The sequence below is a fragment of the Nannospalax galili genome, unplaced genomic scaffold, assembly GCF_000622305.1.
Source record: "Nannospalax galili isolate Female #2095 unplaced genomic scaffold, S.galili_v1.0 scaffold138, whole genome shotgun sequence".
Classification (NCBI taxonomy): domain Eukaryota; kingdom Metazoa; phylum Chordata; class Mammalia; order Rodentia; family Spalacidae; genus Nannospalax; species Nannospalax galili.
In genome coordinates, this window is record NW_008341333.1 from 33,426 (window position 1) to 41,078 (window position 7,653).

A 7,653-nucleotide genomic window follows, 5' to 3' on the forward strand; every position below is an offset into this window, starting at 1 on the left:
GTGCTGGGCATAGAAAGGGGCAGGTGGTAGAATTTCTGAGGGGAGGAGCTACAAGTTTAGTAGGAAAGGGAAAGTAAGTCAATGCAACCCAATGCAGCGTGATGCACACTAAGCAGGAGGTGATATGCCTGGGTGCTGTGGGCACAGAGGTGAAGAACACTTTGGCCACTTTCAGAGGAGGGGCTTCAGGAGGGACACTGGGAGGGACTGCTGGGGAGTATGGAGTTTATTAGAAAAGTTATTAACTCATGGATAGAGAGCACGGCAGGGGCTCTGAGGGGAATTCAGGCCCCAGCACCAGAGACAGCATGGTGAAGTCTCTAAAGAGAGGAATCAGAGCTCTTGTGGCAGAAGCGGGGGTCAGTTTTTATACCTTTTGAGAAGGAGAAGTTCACAGGTAAGTCTCCATAAGTCCAGGCCCTCTGCTTCCCAGACAGGAAATGGGGAAGGAAGTGAGCAGGAAGTGAGGCCATCAATACTCCCTTTGATGTAAATTCACTTCCCAGGTGAGAGAGCTTGGCACCAGGAAGTCTGTTAGCTAGGGCACATAAACATTGTCTCAATAGTGTTCTGTGACTGTCTGTCAAAAGGGGAGAGCTGTTGCCAAGTCTCCAGGCCTAAGCAAGCAGCTACATTCTAACATTACATCGTTACACATGCTACCTGCTTGAGGGAGAAGGCATGAACGAAATCAAGGACTCCACAGAGGCAGTGGGCCTTAGGCCTGATCTTGAAGCATACACAGGAGTTAACAGTCTGGCTAGAGGGAGATTGTAATAGGGTTTGCAGGACGAAAAGCATATGCAAAACAGAGATACGGAAGCAAGCAGCCCAAGTAACTAGAGCAGAGTGCTGGAGGAAAGTAGGGAGTAGAGGAAGTTAGGCTGGAAAAGTAAATTTAGATGAGGACATGACAGTACTGAGCACCACTTCATTTTCATCCTGAAGGGCCCCTCCCTGAGTCAAGTCAAAGCAGATCTGTGAATCACCTCCATCTAGATCTGCGTGTGTGTGTGTGTGTGTGTGTGTGTGTGTGTGTGTGTGTGTGTGTGCTGTCTATTCTCATTGTTGACTGGCTTTCATTGTCTTTAGGGAAGCAATACCAGAGGTCCAGTGGAATAAGACTTGGGCAGGGTGCAATGAGAGGGCCATTTTAGCAATCTAGTGTGCTCTCCTTCCCTGGTTTTTAATTTCATTAATTATTATCTTCTTCCAAAATGTTTGAGTTGCAAAATGCTAAACATAAAAATAATACCAAGGACATAGATGATCATATTGTATCATAAACAACAAACAAGGCAGAGCAGGTGACAATCTGATTCTGATAAGTTATGTAACCCAGACCCAGTGTAAAGACAGGTTTTCCAACTGGGAATGAGGAGGGCAGCACGCTGCTGAAGGAAATGAGTATCTTGGGGAGGCAGATGCTCTGATGTGTGCCCCACAGTTAAACCACCTCCTCACCATACAGGCAGACGCCACCTCCTCCATGCTGGAGGGGTGGTAAACTATGGTCAGAATCCCCATGCATGTATGTGTCCCTGCAGATGGACTCCCAGCTTCAGTGACCCTGTGACCGTTGACCATCTGGATATGAGTCACAGGCTCTATAAATCTCACAATTATACTCTATAAACCTCTCAGGCAGTAGGAGAAATGACTCCTTTGATTAGACCTGAACTAGTCTGAAATCAGTGCTTAACCTGAAGCTTATGATGACCCCAGAGCTTCCACCTGGATGAAAGGTCAGCCCGGTTTGACAAAGATAGCTAAAGGCCTTTGGACCTCACATTTGCACAGACTGTCCTAATCCTGCCGAGAAATCCTGACCCTTCTCACTAGCACCACCACCACCCTCTGTATTTCAACTGTGAGCCCATGGTTGGGAAGAGGAATTAGCACACAGCCATTATCAAAATCATTAAGAGAGTAGGGCAACTGTACTTATCTAGAAGGGTGTTCTTCCTAGGAGTTGAGGGAGCTGGGTGGAACGTGTCAGGTGCTCCACTTATCTTTCTTCACTATCAGTTTGTGGTTAAATGCAACTCTTTTGAGATATTCAGCTTTCTGTTCTCCCTGGCTGTCCTTATTCCCTCAGTGGGGAGACTCACTACTAGTGTCTTGGTCAAGGTTGGGGAGCGTTCCATCTTGTTCATATCTGCTGAGCGCAACATGAAACAGAATGAAAGGGGTAAAATAGAAACCTAGATCAACTATCGTACTTAGCTAAGAACTTAAACTTGACTTGGAAACAAGACAAAATAAGTCACTATTACCATTGTTCCTGTCACAGTTCTGGCGGTCCTAGCCAAGACTATAATGCAAGAAAAAAAAATTGGTGGTATGAAGATTGGAAAGGAAGAGATAAAAATGTCATGTGAAGATAACATGATCAACAACAGGGAGGAGGATGGGAGAAGGGAAGAGAGGAGGAGAGGAGGGGGAGGAGGAGAATTGTCACCACAACTAATACCGTTCCTGCTGTTGCTGCTGCTGCTGCTGTTCCTACCAGGACCGCTATCGCTGTTTCCTCTGTTACCACAGCTGCTGCTACTGCTACTACTGTTTCTGGGCAAGATAAACCTTCCTGCATGAACTCAAAGTACTAACAGAGTATAACAAAGTGACAAAATATATGAAACAGTTGTTAAAACACCAGACATCATTTTATATAGAACACTGGTATCTGAGAGACTTGAAGAAAAGGACATAAATGGGGCTGGAGAGATAGCACAGCGATTAAGAACACTGACTGTTCTTGCAGAAGACCTGGGTTTGAATCCTGGCACCCACATGGCCACTAACAACTGTCTGTAACTCCAGTTCCAGGGGATCCAACAGTCTGTTCTGTCCTCCGTGGGCACTGCATGACACGGGTGCACTTACCTACATGCAGGCAATACACACACGCCTTTAATCCCAGCACTTGGGAGGCAGAGGCTGGTGGATATTTGTGATTTTGAGGGCAGCCTGGTCTACATAGTGAGTTCCAGGACCGCTGGGGCTACAGAGAGACCCTGTCTCAAAAAGATAGATAAATAAATAAATACATAAATAAAATATATAAAAAAAGAAAAAGACATAAGCTTTAGACTGCCTTGAGGGAGTCTATTGCCTTGAGGGAGCTTCTAACTTATAACATGATTAGAGGGAACGTAGGTAGACTGATGAATTCTGAGCTGAAGAGAAAGAGTGAAGAGTCCAAGAAGACCAAGTCAGGAATCTACCATTTCCTCTCCTGTTTCCCCATTCCATGTCCTTCTTCCCAAATAGCTTTACTTTTACTTTCATTTAAAAAAAAATCCTTATGCCAGATATGAGAGAAAAGATGAGGATTTGTCCTGCTCAGTCTGGCTTATTTACTTAACATGATCTTCATTTCTATCTACTTCCCTGAAAATGACATGATTTCATTCTTCTTTATGATTGAACACAGCTCCATTGTGTATAGGTGCCCCATTTCCTTTTCTGTCTTTGTTTTTTCTGAGCCAGGGTCTCATGTAGCCCTGGTGGCCTCGAATGCTTGAATTCACCATGTAGCCCAGACTGACACTGAACTTCTGATCCTCCTCCCAATTGTTATCCCATTTTTTCCCATCTATTCATCTGCTGGTGGACATCTAGACTGATTCTGCATCTCGTTTTGGAGATGTAATTGTTATTTTTAATTAGGAGGGAAAGGGGTAAGCACCTGAGCGCAGTGTTCATGGAGGCCAGAAGAGGGTGTCAATCTCCTGGAGCTGGAGTTACAGATGGTGGCTGTGAGCCGTCTGACACGGGTCCTAGGAACAAAACTCGGGTCCTCTACAGGAGCAGTGCACATGCTTAATCACTGAGCCATCTGTCTAGCTGCAAGTATATACCAAGGAATAATAACTAGGTCATATGGTGATTTTATTTTTAGCTTTTTAAAGGCACCTTCATACAAATTTCCATAGTGGCTGACCTAATTTACATTCCACCAGCTGCGTGGAAGGGTCCCTTTCCTCCACAGCCTCACCAGCATTTCCAGCCTTGTGTTCCTGATGATAGCCATTCTACTAGGGCACGAGCTCAATATAGTTTTGCTTTGTATTTCCCTGATAGCTAAAGATGTTGAACATTTTTTTTCATGAATTTTCACTACTAATACTTTAAAACACTACTTTATTTATTGGCCATTTATACTTTGTAAAAAGCTGCTTAAAGAAGTTGACCATTTATTGGTGGAATTATTCTTTGGGTTTTTTTTTTAAGGTTTTCATATATGTTGGATATTAATTCCCTTTCAGATTAATAGCTCGCAAAGATTTTCCCCACTCTGTAGGCTGTGTCCTCACTAGAGCAATGGTTTCCTTTACTAAGCTGTTCTCATGTGGTCCTATTTGCCAGTTCTTTCTATGATTCCCTGAGTGACTGGAGTAACATGTAGAAAGTTACTGCCTGCACCTACATCTCGAAATGTTTCCTCCAGCAGTTTCAAAGCTCCAGGTCTTACATTAAGATCTCTGATACATTTGAGATGAGTTTCATGTAAGGTGAGAGATTGGTATCTAAGTTCATTTTTCCACCTATAGATATCCAGTTTTCCCAGTACCTTTGGTTGAAGAGTCTGTGTCTTCTCTAATGCTTTCACCTTTGTTGAAAATCTTATATGGGTTATATTGGATATATGGGTTATATATGGGTTAAGAGCTATATGGGTTAATTTGAGGGTTCTCTATTCTATTCCACTGGTCCATATGTCTGGTTTTAGTACCAGTACCATACTGGTTTTGTATAATTTAAGTATAATTTAAGTTCAGGTATGATCTCTCCAGCATTGCTCTTTTTATTCAGGTTTGCTTTGGCTATTCTACATGTGAATTCTGTCGGGGGGGGCAGGGGCTGGGGGGATGAAGAATGCTGTTGGAATTTTGGTGGGAATTGCATCAATACAACAGATCACTTTTGGTAATGTTATGAAATATTATCAATATTGGGCCTGGTCTACAAAGGGAAACTCTGTCTCAAAACACCAAAAACGTCAATATAATCATCTTTTTTACAATATTAATTCTGACAATCCATGAACATACATCTTTCTACTTTCTAGTGTCTTCTTCAATTTTTTAGTTCCCATTATAAAGGTCTTTTACTTCCTTGGTTAGGTTAGGTTTATTCCTAGGGTTTTGTTTGCTGCTACTATGAATGGAATTCTTTTCTTGGTTTCTTACTCAGCATTTTCATTACTAACGCATCAAAAAGCTGCCACTTTCGTATGTTGCTGCTGTGTCCTGCTTCTTTCTTGAAAGTATTCACCTGAGAAGAAGAGAGTACATTCCCAAAAGTTGTCCTCAGACCTCCAAATACTCTCAGGGGCATACACCCACCCACCCACATACACACCACCCACATACACCCACCCACATACACACCACCACCACCACACACACACATGCAAGCACACAAAAAATAAATAAAATAAATGGAAACAATTTAAATAAAAAATAGTAAATAAGCCGGGAGTGAGTGGTGGCGCACACCTTTGATCCCAGCACTTGGGCAGGCTGTGATCTGGTGGGGTCTACATAGTGAGTTCCAGGCTAGCTGGGGCTGCAGGGAGACTTTGTATAAAAAAGACCAAAAAAAAATTCTAAATAGATCTATAGAAGAGGAGGAGAAGGAAGAGGAGGAAGAGGAGGAAGAAGAGGAGGAGGAAGAGGAAGAAGAAGAGGAGGAAGAAGAGGAGGAGGAAGAGGAGGAGGAAGAGGAGGAGGAAGAGGAGGAGGAGGAGGAGGAAGAGGAGGGGAAGGAGAACAAGAAACAACCAGATGGAAGCCTGGGCCAACATAAAGGAAGGAGCAGCAGAGAAAATGGCAACTACATGATAAAATTTTAATTATTCTTTAAGACTCTTGAAGAGATAATTGCAATGCAAACATTAATAGTAATATAGTATAGAGTTTATAGTGCATATAAAAGGAAACTATATTACCTCAGTATCATACAAGTCTGAAAAGGAGGAAACAGGAGAAAATGTCTCCAAAGCTTTTATGCTGTACATGGTAGGGTTCAATATCTTTCAAAGGTAGCATGTGATAAGGTAAGATGTGTACTGTAAACCCTAAGGTAATCAACAAAATAATAAAGACTCATAACTGATACCAACAGAGAAGATAAATGGAAATATGTAATCCTTCAGTGGATGAACTCAGACCAAGGGACATCAGGGAGCACAAACTTGACTCAACAGGCCGTGACAGAATGCATGAAATCTGTTGGGGGGCTATGGGGGGTGCAGATAGGGAAGGGAGTCAAATATGATTAAGATGTATGAAATACACAAAATCCAATAAATGTATATTTTAAAAATGTAATCCATTTAAATGGGAAAAAAAGGCATGAAAACAAAGAAGAAGAAAGGAAGGAAGGAAGGAAAACAGAGGTATGAAATAGTAAATAAATAGAAAGACAATATATCTAAAACTAATTATATCAATGAACACGTTAAAAATAATAGTCTAGATCTGGGGAGATGGCTCAGTTGGTAAAGGCGCCTGCCACCAAGGCTGATGACCTGAGTTTGATCTTTGGAACCACATGGTGGGAGGAAGAAATGATTCCTGGAAACTGTCCTCTGACTTCCACATACACTGCTCCCCCTCAACACATTTATAAGTAAATAAATGAATGTAATTAATTTTTCTAAAATAAAAAATAAATAAAGTTAATGGTCTATCGGTTTAGGCAGTTGTTTCTAGATTCAACACCAAAAGCATAAACAATAATAAATAAATAAATTTAAAAACTTCTGAGCTCTCTGCTTCCTGTGCCTGCTTGAAGGTGTGAGCCTTCAACGTTCAGCTCCAGCCGCCTCCTGCCATGCCTCCCCTCCATGATGGACTCTTATTCCCCTGGAATTGCAACTATCCAACCCAGATGTGGGACAAGCATAAGGTCTTCTTGCCTTTGACCCCTGGCCTGGGCGTGCATATGACGATGGATGACCAGCAGGTCTCCCTGCACTCCAACTCCACTAGGAAGGTGCTCTTCACTGCAGGCGAACTGCGTGTGTGCCTGGACATCCAGGTTGTGGAGCATGCCAACAACTACCCTGAGCTTGCTGCCAACGGAGCTACAGCTCCATGCTGGCCAGCTGCTTGATCAAGTAGAACAGATCCAGAAGGAGCAGGATTGAAGAACATTTCCTTTTGACCAGTGAGAGCACCAACCAGAGAGCCTTGTGAGGGCCATAGGCCAGACTGTCATCCTCATCCTCACTGGCATCTGGTAGATCTGGCACCTTAAGAGCGTCTTTGAGACCAAGAAGCTGGTGTAGGACCATTTCCATATAACCTTTCCTTTTTACCTCAATTATTTGGTATTTTCCCCACCCTATCCCTTGTCCACCTGGATTTTGAGGGGGGAAATGAAAAAGAATATGTCACTTGGCATCATGGCGACAAGCCATTCCAATCAGGTTAAACCAAGTTCTCCAAGAAACAAGACATTGGTCCAACCTTTAGAATCTGCCTAGGGCTTGGAAAAGGTTAGAATTAACCCAAGATCAAGTCATTTCTTTTGCCTCCAGTGATTCTCCTCTGTTCTCTATAAATGAGCAAATGCATTTCTGTTTTCTGTTTGCTTATGCAATAGGCAACTGGCATGCCCCACAGAGGACGCCCTGCCTCA

The 7,653-nt window shown here is 42.9% G+C and overlaps 1 pseudogene; it reads left to right on the top strand.

Moving 5' to 3' along the window:
- The first annotated feature begins 6,891 nt into the window (after positions 1–6,891).
- LOC115071004 lies at positions 6,892–7,300 on the top strand (annotated as a pseudogene).
- Positions 7,301–7,653: the final 353 nt, after the last annotated feature.